The sequence below is a fragment of the Pinus tabuliformis genome, chromosome J, assembly GCF_031772625.1.
Source record: "Pinus tabuliformis cultivar Carrire ecotype Pingquan chromosome J, CPIR1, whole genome shotgun sequence".
Classification (NCBI taxonomy): domain Eukaryota; kingdom Viridiplantae; phylum Streptophyta; class Pinopsida; order Pinales; family Pinaceae; genus Pinus; species Pinus tabuliformis.
Window position 1 is genome coordinate 996,853,031 of NC_142295.1, and position 13,214 is coordinate 996,866,244.

A 13,214-nucleotide genomic window follows, 5' to 3' on the forward strand; every position below is an offset into this window, starting at 1 on the left:
TGGTTTTTATTTTTAAAATAATTATATAATAATTAAATGAATTTATATTGATTTCTTTAACTATCTAACTATTTTTAATATATATTAAATAAAATTTTATTGTTTGAATCAATTTTCACTTAATTTTATTTGAAGTTCTCCACTCTCAGACGTTTTAGTTGGATTTTTTATTGTTTTCAAGCACTTTTTCTCTTCATAGGGTGCAAATACATGTGTTGAAAAAAAAAATCATTTAAAGATTCAACATGAGTTCTTGGTTTATTCTGTAGATGGTTATTAATTGTTGTGCTTCTAGGTATATACAATGAACCAAAGCGCTTGCATGTTTAATTTAAGATAACAAAGGTAAGAGTTCAATCAAAAGAAAAAAAGCAAAGATAAGACATCAAAATCATATTAGATAATTCAATAATGGATGAAGTTGTAGAAGATATATGTCATAAGCTCCCAGTTTTTGGTGATACTAACATGATGAGGGGCGAACAATGCATGTAGTTATAAGAGGGCTACCCGAAACAATAATTACAGAATAAGACATGAACCAATCATATTGCAGATAAATAATTTTAAAGATTAATATAAAATAATAAAATTCAATCCATAATGTTAAATAATGGAGAAGCTGCAAAAAAATTTAGTCATAAACAAAATATACCCAATCAAAGGAAAATTGAATGTGTAATACCATACCTTATGCATATATAATAATAATTAATTAATTAAATGAAATTTATAATATATAAAAAATAAAAATAAAGAAAAATATAATATTTAAAATATATATATAAAGTAGTTCAAAGCTTTGTTAGGTGGTTTACTTGAGGAAGATTAAATTGTTGAAAAAATTATGGGAAAGAAAGCTAGCTTGTTGAGTATAAAAGTAATGTGCATTTTGTTGGAAAATCAAGGAAATAGTAGATTAAGGTTGATTCTCCTTACTTGATAATTACTTGTGAGATTTGTTGGCCTTTTATTACTTTATTATTTATTCTTCATCAAACAATGACCAAAACCTAAAATGCAAGAAGATCATAAGAACATAAGATATAGGCTCCAATCCATGGCAAAACCCCACAATTGGAGAAAACTTGAACAATCCTCTTCTTATAGAATCATATCAAAGTGATATATCAAGACCCAAGACCAAGACAAATTCCTCCACAAGGTCCCCAATACCTCCCTCCATTCTTTGTCAATAAGATTAGTTAATTTGTCACAAGATGACTTGTCCCGTAGAGATGCTTCCTCCTCCCTATAGCTCGCATTTTACAGTCTTCATAATCCTCTTGTAGCTCGCACATCACAGTTGTTACAACCCTTCCTTGGGTCGCATACATTTCATAAATAGTTACAGTAGCTCGCATTATTTTCATAGAAAAACATCCTTGCGAGCTTTCATCCTTTTTTAGATTATATGTCACATAAGACTTGGAAAATTTTCAGATACTTATGCCACAAAAAATTCACAAATCATGCTACATAAAATTTGTATATCTTGTCACAGAACTTCACCAAAATTTACCACATAAACTCCATGGACTTGTTTTCCAAATGAAGGAGAACATGTGCCAATGTATAGTTGTTCATCTATGCGGAGGGTCACATCCCTTGGGTAGGCTAATTTGTCCATTTGAAGGGTCGACTTGGTCTTGTGGAGAACTATTTTACTCTTTTTTACTTTAAAAAAAAATCTTTCTTTTTCTTACAAAGAATCCAAATGGACTTGAATTCAATTTCAATTCTTTAACTCAACAAAACCTAGAAGCATGAAGAACATGTTTGACTAAAGAAATAAGAACAATATAAATTTATTTTTCTTCTTTTTTCTTTTGATACAAGTACAAAGATAATTATGAAGACTAAACCGAGTTACTTTTCCAACACATTTTAAGGTGAATATCCACCTCAAGACATTGAAATTAGTGGTCTTTGAATATTATTGGCTTCATTATTAGAAAAAAATAAAGAGAATGTGAGAGATAATAACATTGCAATAATAACATATTTCGTCCACCAAACCGAACCAAGTTGGTCAAGTGATCCTTCACTGCTCACCTCCAAGCACATTACAATGGAGTATCCCCAAGCCTTTTAAAGGCTTAATCAAATGTAATCTATGGGCTCTAATACCATGGGCTACCAAAACCATGGGCCTAAAAACCACTATTATTGACCTAAAATCAATTTTAACCTAATTTTCCCCCCTTTAAATTGGACTTGCCATTTATTTTGACCAAATCTGGCAAACTCGGTCAAGTGAGCCTTCATTGCTCACCTCCAAGCCCTACCCACCTCAATGTTTATAACTATGTTATCCAAAAAAAATCTTTGTGTGCTCCCCCTATTTGCTAGGTATATGTCTAGACTTTACCAGTAATTTATGAGCGGTAAGCATGCCTCAACAAGTCTTAAAATCATATGAACACTTACATCCAACTCCATTAATTTATTTTTCTTTTTCAATGTTGATATCCCAGAACTTATGCCACCATCCTCTTGCCTTGCTATTGCTTTGACCTCAATCACCAACAACCAACTCCAATGGTTGTTCTCCCTATGGGCCTACGCACCACAACCAATTCCCTAGGTCATTATCATAGGCACCAATCCTTAACAACAATCCATATAGTAGCCTTATGCACCAAGAAAGTTGATTTGGTTTCTCAGATGACCTAACACACATAGATTATGTGTCATTCTCACTTTCATGTTCTTGAACATAGTTACCGATCAAACGATAAAATTACATAGTACTAGTTTTTTTGAGGTAGCAAAAAATCACCCGATTTTGAAAAGTGGTGATTTAAAATAAACCTTTTTTTAAGCATATTTTTGGCACTTTAAATTTTCATATGTATCAAGTATTCAAATTGTTTTTAAAATGTTAGTGATTTTCATGCAGATTTTGAAAAGTGTTGATGGAGCATCAACACATTTTTTTAGGGCTTATTTTTTACACTTCAATTTTTTTACGTATCAAATATAAACATTTTTTTAAATGTTAGTGATTTTCATCTTGGTTTTGAAAAGTGTTGATGCAACATCAACCATTTTTGTTTAGAGGGCTTATTTTTTACACTTTAAATTTTCTAATCTATTAAGTGTGGATATCTTTTTTTAAATGTTGGCAATTTTCATATTGATAATAAAACATAAAAATAAATAATAATAAAACATGACTATATATATATATATATATATGAAAAGCTCATAAAATGTAAAAATAAATTAAAACCAATATGTAAAAATAAAAAATTTAAACCAAAAATAAACTAAAAAATAAATAAATAAATAGGGAAATAATTAATAAAAAACATATAATTTAAAGAAACAAAATTAACCCAAAAAAAATCAAAATCATTTTTTTAAGTTAAAAATAAAAATAAAAAAGCAACATAATTAAAATAATAATAATAAAATATATTTTTTAATAAGTAAAATTTTAAATTTTAAAAATAAAATAATAATAATTAAAATACAAAAAATTAATTCATTTTTTTGCTGCGCTGCGCTGAGAGCCCGCTCAGGCTCGACCTAGCCGCCTCCATCTCCGAGCTGCCTCCTGCGGCCTCCCTGCCTGGCAGCCTTCTGCTGCTGGGCTCGACCATCTCTGCCCCGACACCTCTGGATCGCTCCCATCTCCTGGTCGTCCTCGCTGAAGTGGTCCATTTCTGAGAAAAGGGCTGGCATTGGCATCAGCTCTGTTGTGCCCAGCCATGCCTTCATCCGGGGACCCGAACCATTCGAATCCGCCCCTGCCTCCTCCACCGGAGGTCGCAGCCTTCAAAGCCATGATAGCAGCCGGTAGCAAGCGCCCGCCATCAGCCATCCAGCAAAAGTTCGTAAAGAAACTGGAAACCATTCCTTCGGTAGCACTCCCGGAAGAAGAAACGTGCAAAGCAGCACTGAATCTAGCTGAGAGAGGACTCATTGGCCAGTTCACGGGCCTCTGGCCCTCTCCCAAAGCGGTGGAGGACTGGACTCAAAGGAACTGGAAACCCTTAATCAAAGAAGGAATAAAAAGCTACTTCGTAGGCAAAGGATTTTTTGTTTTCGTATTCGAAAGTGCAGAAGATAAAAGCCTAATCTTCAGAAACGGACCCTATTTCATGGGCCCTCAGGGATTATACCTCAACAAATGGTCGCCAGACTTCGATCCAGCCCAGGATGTCCCATCGGCTGTTCCGGTGTGGGTGCGGCTCCCCCACCTCCCACTCCACTGCTGGAATCAAAAGTCTCTTCAGATCATTGGCAATGGATTAGGAAAATACATAGATCAAGCTGTAAGAAAGGATCAATATTCATGTGCTCGCATCTGTGTTGAAGTAGATCTGGAGGAGGGCCTGCCGGAAGCCATCAATCTTACAGTTGCAGGATGGACACATGTACAAGAGCTGGACTATGAACAACTTCCCTTTAAGTGCAGACACTGCCACGGCTATGGACATTTCGCCAAACACTGCAAGAAAAAGGCGGAAGAACAACCAGATCAACAAAATGGTGAGCAATGGACCCTAATCCAAAAAACCACTAATCACAAAAAAGGCAGCGGGAAAGGTATACAGAAAGAGGCACCAAGCAGCTCCAACCCCACCCAAGAAAAGAATCCAAAGGGCAAAGAAAGCAGACAGAGTATCCCAGTTACAACAGATACTGAAGACCTGGAACAAACTGCCTCTCCCTCCAACAACAAAGAGGACGGGGAAATGGCACATCTGGAAACTCCTCAAGGAAGCCCTTCTAATCCTTCATATGCAGATGTTACTAGGAAAAAACCAGTGGACAGCTCAGGTTCATCGGAGGATGAAACCTTCGAGCAGCCCACAAGAAAAGCAGGCAGGAAATCTCGCAGAGAAATAAGGGAAGAGGAGGCGGAAAGGCTTAAAACACAAGGAAGTCAGCCCACAATAGAGATGTCTATTGGGAGAAACTCCAGGAACAGGCCCCCCAAGGGAGGCCCTCAACCCCATGGTAAATAATGCGCCTCGTCTCTTGGAACTGCAGAGGTCTGGGTAATCCCTCGAAAGCGGAAGCGGTCAAGGACCTACTCAAAACAGAACCCTCAGACATTCTCATGCTCCAAGAGACCAAGATAGAGGGGAAAGCCCTTCTAGATATCAGCAAGAAGAAATGGAAGAAAAGCACAGGAAGAGCAGTCAGTTCAAGGGGCACATCCGGAGGGCTTGCAACCCTTTGGGCAGAAGATCTCTTCCTGCTGAACAAATCCCATGAGACTCAGCATTGGATCTACACGGAACTAACACACTGCTCAAGTAAGTTGACCTTCTCCCTTTTCAATCTCTATGTACCTGTTCTTTATTCTGAAAAGAGGGACTGCTGGAACTCCCTCGTTGCATTCCTAGAGCAGCGATCCCCTAACAACATCATCCTTGCTGGGGACCTAAATATAGTTTTAAAACCCAAAGAAAAAAGGGGTGGAATCAACAACAGAGATCCCATGCTTCCCCTGGTGGAAGACCTTATACAGCAATGGGATCTTCAAGATTTCAATCCGATTAAAGGGCATTACACATGGACCAACAACAGAGTGGGGGAAGACCATATCGCAGCCCGACTGGATCGATTCCTAGTACAAGGCACCCTGATGTTGAATAAGAAAATTATTACCACTAAAATCCTCCCCAAGCTGACCTCAGACCACAAACCAATTCAGCTCATATTGGAAGATGAAGAAGACCTGGGCCCAATCCCCTTTCGATTCAGTCCCCTCTGGATAGAGAGGAATGGATTCATAGACACAGTGAAAACAGCATGGGTCAAGCCTGTCACTGGGTCCTCCAGCTACGTATGGGAACAGAAGCTCAAAGCAACAAAGTTAGCCCTGAAGGAATGGATAAGGAAGCCTGCCCCAAATCCTTCCAGCCAAAGAAAAGAAATAGTGCAGACATTAGAGGCACTGCAATCTGAAATGGAAAGCAGAGAGATAACCCCATCCTTGCTAGATAAAGAAGTTAAAATTCAATGCTCAGCATTTCGATCCTTCATAACAGAGGAAGAGCATTGGCGATTAAAATCTCGAAGCCTGTGGCTGAAAGCGGGTGATCGGAATACCACCTTCTTCCATCGCCAATATAGAGCAAGACTTTCCAGGAATCACATTTCTGAAATTACAACAGCAGAAGGGCAGATATGCAAAGGTTCCAGTGAAATTAAAGAGGCAGCAGTAAGTCATTACAAAAGTTTGTACACCGCAGGTAATCAAGGCAGTGAGGAAGATATTGCAGATCTCCTCTCAAACATCCCTCTTCTGGTCAACCCTGAAGACAACTCAGCTCTCACCCAACCCATCACGGAAGAAGAGATCATCAAAGTCATTTGGTCTATGGATCCGGACAAGGCCCCCGGGCCGGACGGATTCACCATACATTTTTACAAGACTTGTTGGGATATCATCAAAGAAGATCTAATAAAGATGATAAAAGGCTTCATGAAAAAAGCCAAGGTAGGAGGAGGAACCAACTCCACCTACCTTGCTCTTATTCCCAAGGAAACCAATCCCGAAACCTTCACCAGATTCAGGCCTATTTCGCTCTGCAACGCTTCATACAAAATTATAGCTAAGCTCCTAGCCACCAGGATGAAACCTCTTCTTAACAGGCTGATCTCAAGTAACCAAGGGGGCTTTGTAGAAGGCAGGCATATACTGGACAATGTCATTCAAGTCCAGGAGACAATACATTCAAGCAATCAGCGAAAGGAAAAAGGAATGCTGATAAAGCTTGACATGGCTAATGCGTTCGATCGAGTCAATCGTTCCTTCCTGTACAAAGTTCTCCACTCCTTCGGCTTCTCTCCCCATTTTGTCAATCTCATCGTTGCCTGCACTCATAATCCCTGGATCGCCCCTCTCGTCAATGGCCGCCCCACCTCCTTTTTTCAAGCCCAGAGAGGTCTCAGGCAGGGATGCCCACTCTCTCCCTTCCTGTACATTCTGATGGCCGATTCCCTCAACAAAAAGCTAGCCTCCGAGCAATCCTCAGGTTCCCTCCCAGGCCTCAAACCTTCTATCAGCTCTCCAGCTCTGAACCATGCCCTTTTCGCGGATGATTCTCTGCTCCTGGGTGGGGCATCTGCGCGAATAGCTAAAGCCTTTGACTCCGTCTTAAAACGCTACTGTAGGGTATCGGGCGCCTCCATCAATGAAAGGAAAAGTGAAGTATATGGATGGAACATAGGGCAGCAAGAACTCACAGGCATAGCCAGAATTCTGGGTTTCAACGGTCATGCCCAATGGGAGAGGATAAAATACCTCGGCCTTCCCATCATAATTGGAAACAATAAGAGGTCGTTATGGGCAGAAATCATCGGAAAAATCAAGTCAAAAATCGCTTCCTGGGGTGGACACTGGCTCACAAAAGGAGGTAAGGTAATTTTGATCAAATCGGTCTTATCGGCTCTTCCAATCTACCAAGCTGCCTTTCTTCTTGCCCCAAAGAGAGTGACAGACAATATATCCAGAATTCTGCGCGACTTTCTCTGGCAAGGGGGGAAGGGCAATCAACAAAAAATTCATTTAGTCAAATGGGAGAAGGTGAAACGACCAATTCCGGAAGGAGGATTACAAATTCGAGATCCAGCCTTTGTTAATTTGGCGATGGGAGGAAAAATTCTTTGGAAACTGTTTAAGGAGCCAACGCACCCTGTCAGCGTAATGCTGAAATCCAAATACGCTTCTAACGTGCTGCTCAGAAACCTACAGGTCAGTCAAATTCCTAACAGCACTCAAGTATGGAAACTTTGCAACAGAAGCTTGAATTTCTTCAAAGAAAAAGTGTATAAAATTCCAGGCAATGGTAAATGTACAAATCTGTGGTATGACCGAATCATGGACCGAAACCCGCTCTCAGAGACAGAAGAAATCGCAGGGATAAAAGAGTGGCTGGAACGTGCAGGGGTCATCAGTGTGTTCGATCTATCCAAATGGGACAGGCATGGAGACTGGCAGGGATGGGACTTCTTTGGAGTTCCTGACCGACTACAACAGCAGAAATACATCCTAGAAGAAATGCTGGAAGATGCGGCCCCAGTTAATAGAAAATCGAGAGATTGTTGGGGTTGGGGGCGCTCTGGAACATACACTACAGCAGAAGCGTACAATGCCATCCAACCAGATAGGAACAACAGCAAAACACCGGAGTTCTGGAGGAAAGTCTGGGAACCGCTTGCTCTGCCCAAGGTAAATTTTTTCTTCTGGACGCTGGCCCAAGATAAGCTTCTAACTGGAGATAACTTGATGAAAAAAAACATTGCAGGTCCGCACAGATGTGAGATGTGCAGAAGCAGTTTAGAAACTGCCAAGCATCTCTTCATAGAATGCAAATTCGCAAAAGAAGTTTGGGGACTTTCCCTCCATGAGCTACAAACCACAGTTCCTTCCCACAACTCAGTAGCTGAACTTTTCGATTCATGGAATCAGTGTTACCCCAACAAAATTCCAGTTAAATCCATCTGGAGGAAAGTCTGGAATGCCATACCCAAATTCGTGTGCTGGCAGATTTGGCTGTCCAGGAATGATATGATTTTCAATGAAAAAGCGCACACACCTTTCTCAGTTGCGGCAAAAGCTAAGTCCTTTCTTCTAGAAGCAGTGCAACAACAGAACTATGCAGGTGATCCATTGCTCCTTCCGGCAGAAGAGAAGTGGTTGGGTCCCCTTCACCCACAACCAAGGAAGCAGCTAACAATCCCTCAAGCAGGAAATCAGGCCTGGCGCAAAAGAGATTCTGAAGAAAACTTCCAAGAATGGTGGAGAAAGCAAAAAATTACAACAATATTCTTTGATGGAGCCTCCAAAGGCAATCCTGGGGCAGCAGGAGCTGGAGGGGTCATCTATGCCCCGGATGGAACAAGAAGGGACAGCTTTTGTTGGGGTATTGGACAAAAAACCAACAATCAAGCGGAGATACTAGGCCTCCTCAAAGCTTGTCATATAGTCAGGGACAGAGGAGACAAAGAATTTCAAGCCTTTGGAGACTCGGAGATCATAATTAAAAATTTAAACACGGGAAATCTGTTCACTAATGCATGCCTCAACAAAACACTAAATAGGCTGAAGAGAGTTCTGCTCGATTTCGACTCATATAAATTTCTCCATATTCTCAGAAATCTGAACAAAGAAGCAGATCTGATGGCGAACAAAGGGTGTACCCTTGGGAAAGGCCAACTTCTTATAAACGATGAAAGTTCATTTCATCCCTGCAATTCTTGAGGAAATGGTATTATGTAGTAGTTCAAAAGATAGTGTTAGAATCAGAAACAGAAGAAATGTAGTATTGGCTGCCATGATGTAATTCCAAGCTTCATACCAAATAAATAAAATCATACCCGTTTGAGTTTAAAAAAAAAATACAAAAACTTAAAACAATTTAAAAAAAACTTTAAAATTTTAAAAAGAAAATTAAAATAATTAAAATTTGAATTTAAAAAAAAAAAAAATCAATTTAAAATAATAAAAAAGAAAAAATGTGTGTGTGTGAGATTTAACTCGCCTCATGACCACCTGGGTGGGAACACTGATTCCCGAAATCGGCCTCACGACCACCTATGTCACGCCCCTACACCTGCGGTAGTCTTTCAACCGCTTATAGCGAGGTGCGGCACTACCAATCATTTTCTTTTTACCAATACTTACGATTGTAGACTACGCCTAACATTCCATACTTAGTCTTATTTTCGTTACCGAGTAATATTAATGTGTTCCTTTATACAAGTGAAAGCCCATAACATTCACATAAACAGCATTATACAAGAGAAATGCACAATAGTATAAAAGGAGGGGCAACTCCCTGCAATATGAGTCTGCCCGAATCAATATATTATACAATTTTTCCACTTTTACAAAGTACAGACTAAGTCCTTGCGAAACCCCAAATTTATACTTAGCCAATTTTCACAACTTCGGCAAACTCGGTTGCCCAGCTTGTCAGCGCCTCCGCACGGTCGTCGCACGACTCTCCAACCCTTCGTTCACCTTGTCACACGATCGTGTTGTTTGCCCAACTTGGGCGCACCTCCAAGTCGCCACACATGGGTGCCTCTGCTCGAGACACACCTCCGTTCACAATCTCAACACTCCACCAAGTCTCCGTGCACACTTGCACGATGGGCAGGCGCTCACCCGAGTCACCCAAGAACCCGTGCCAAGTCGTCGCACAAACCGGGTGCCCACCAACGTTTCATCGTCGGGCACTCCGTCACATAAACTGGGCACCACACACCCATGCACGCCCTCACCCAACCACCAGGCGCTCCTACCTGCACCCTTCACCCAAAACCAAGTCAAGCATTCCTTCTTCGTGCGGCTTAGCCCAAGAATGGGCGCATCCAAATCTGCGCCTTCCTCCTTAGCTTTTGCGCCCTTAGAACTGCACCTTAACTCCTTGTTGAGCGAATGAGTGATCGAATGATTGATCGATGGAATGAGCTCCACGCTCTCCCAATATATATCTAGCGTAGGGCGAAGTCTAGCTGCCCAGCCGACTCGCCCACACTCCACACGCCATCGCAAAGTCATGTCAGCTCCCTCACAATCATAGGTCGGCCTCCATACAAGTTACACCACGCTCTCATGCGTATAAACAAGCTTGCCCCCTCCTCATATGCGCATAATATCATCGCATACTCAAGTCATGAGCTCGCCCTCAACACAACCGCAATCGTTTAGCTCAACCGCTCGTCCGTTCAAGCCTACCCGCACACACGTTCTGTCCACCCGTGCACCCAGGAACTGCAGGTCGTTACATCCTCCTCCACCTGAAATCGTTGTCGTGCTCGACAACGTACCATTCTGGTAGCCATCCACCAAGATCAACAACAATATCTGTCTCAACCATGATGTCAACTCCTCCACATACTGCAAACATCTCTGTAACATATGTAGAACCACCGTCTCCATCATGTCTCGTCCCGGAAACCATATGTCACCAAGATCACCATACCAAGGTATACACCTCATCGGTATGCTATACATCGGAAATCATCTCAATCCATGATCATCGAACACCTTGTCGCAATCTCCACATACTGCTACCCATCGTGGAAGGGTGGCCCCTCCATCCAAGCTACATGTCACTGCAACATCGCGTGTCGACCTCATCATGTGTCATCCTCGTGTGAACTGCTGCCATGATACTCCAACAAAATGCTAACACATCTCTGCACATTGTCGACCCCCATGTCTGAACTAGTTGGGTAGCTAATCCAACTGTCACGCTCAAACCATGAGAATGCACATCCTCATGCCACCATCAGTTGTTTCTCAAAACATCCTGTCACATCCTCAACTCGATCAAGAATCCATCTCCATATAAGTGTAAGCCATGCTCAGGTCCATGAAGTAGCCCTCATCTCATCTGCAACATGTTGTCCATGATGTCTGGTACTAATGTGCTGCATGAAATCAGCCACATCTACCCCCACATCATCATCCATATGTGTATCTCTTTAATGTGAAGAGACCTTCTCATCAACCCGACTCTCGATGTGCCACATCCAGGTCCATGAAGCAACCTCCATCATATCTGCAATGTGCCATCCCTCAAGTCTGCCATAGAAACAAGTATACACATGTCTCATCTATCCATGTGCTGCCCATGATCACAGATCAATCAACCCCCATGTGTCCAAAGTGGTTAAGTCTGGGCTCAACCCATGCCCAAGTGTTGCCACCAAGGCATCATCATCATTGTAACTCCATCACTCCAAAGTGTCTCATATCGATCCTCCACATCAAGTCACTCTTTCAAGCCATACCCATACATGTACTCGAAATTATGCACCCCATCCTGCATCAAAGTCTCTGACCTCAGCTCCTCAATGCATCAGATCCTCCAAGTCCACCATATATGAAGTCCCTAAAAGTCACAACCTCATGTCATCATGAGCTCCATGAGTCATCTCCAACCAGCATCTCAACAAGCTTACAAGTCTCGGCCCAAAGGTCTCTGCAAGATGCCTCAGCTCTCCATGTAGTACGAATGCTCCATAGCCTGCTCACAACTCCATCCAAGTCCATGGCCTTGTTGTACATAAGTGAAAAACCACTCCATCAGCTCATAAGTAGAACATCTCCATGTCACACCAGCAAATCCTTGCACAACATCCTTGCCATGGCACTCCTCATTGGATGCCCATAAGTGACACCTCTTCAAGTGCTCTTGCATCATGTCCCTGCATAAGACTGCCATGCTCCATGTCTCCAACCTGATTTCCATGACTAAGTTGCCCATGTAGTCCAACCAAGTAGACCCATCACAACAATCAGTCATCCTCATCCAAGTCTGCAATTTTCGGTCTAGTGAACTCGGTCACCCAACCATATCATCATCATCGTGAGTCCCTTACATCATAGCTCCCCCTCTGAAGGTTCCACCAAGACTTGCTCTTGGTCTCGGCCATGAGAAGTCCACCCTGGTATCATCATACCTCAATTGTGTTCCCTCCAATCTGTCCATGAGTCATGCTGGGCACTTAGCCAATTCTTCATGTGGCTAAAGCATGATCCAATCCTTCGCAACGATCATCATGTTCCTCCCTTGTCACGAGCCTTTGTACCTTCTACCATAAGGTCACAAACAACCCCAACAAGTCCTGCAACAGTCAACAATCCTTGCTTCTCCATAAAAGGTCTCATCATAGTCATCCATGGTAAGATCCTCCCTAGCATCGACAAATTGACTTTTCCCTTCCCTGCATATGGTCCATCTACCGAATGCCCAAGTGAAACAAAAGCATCAACAATACTTACATCATCATCATGAGGCTCCTCCATATGAGTATCCTCACCCATCCATGTCTGCAAATTGCACGATCCTGGTCCAACTTGATCAATCTCAAGTTCATCCTCCATCATTGCCACATTTGCAACATCCTCAATCATCACGGCTTCCTCTTCCTTGTTAGCACAATTTGCAACTTCATCTTGCTCCATTGTCCAACCAAGTTGAAGAAGTTCGTCTTCAACATTCTTTTCCAAGACTTCAAGTTTCTTTTGAATCCGGGGATTCTCTTCTTTCATCCGCTTCAACCTGTATAAGGTAAGCAAGAGCTTCCCTTTGCATTCTTCCAAACCTGCCATGCCTTGTCATTCAGCTTGGTCCAAGCACGATGCTTCACCTTTGCTAAACCTATTTCACCATTCACCTGAATCACCTTGATATTCCACTTGTCACCTGCAAAACTTGAGCTTCCTGCCA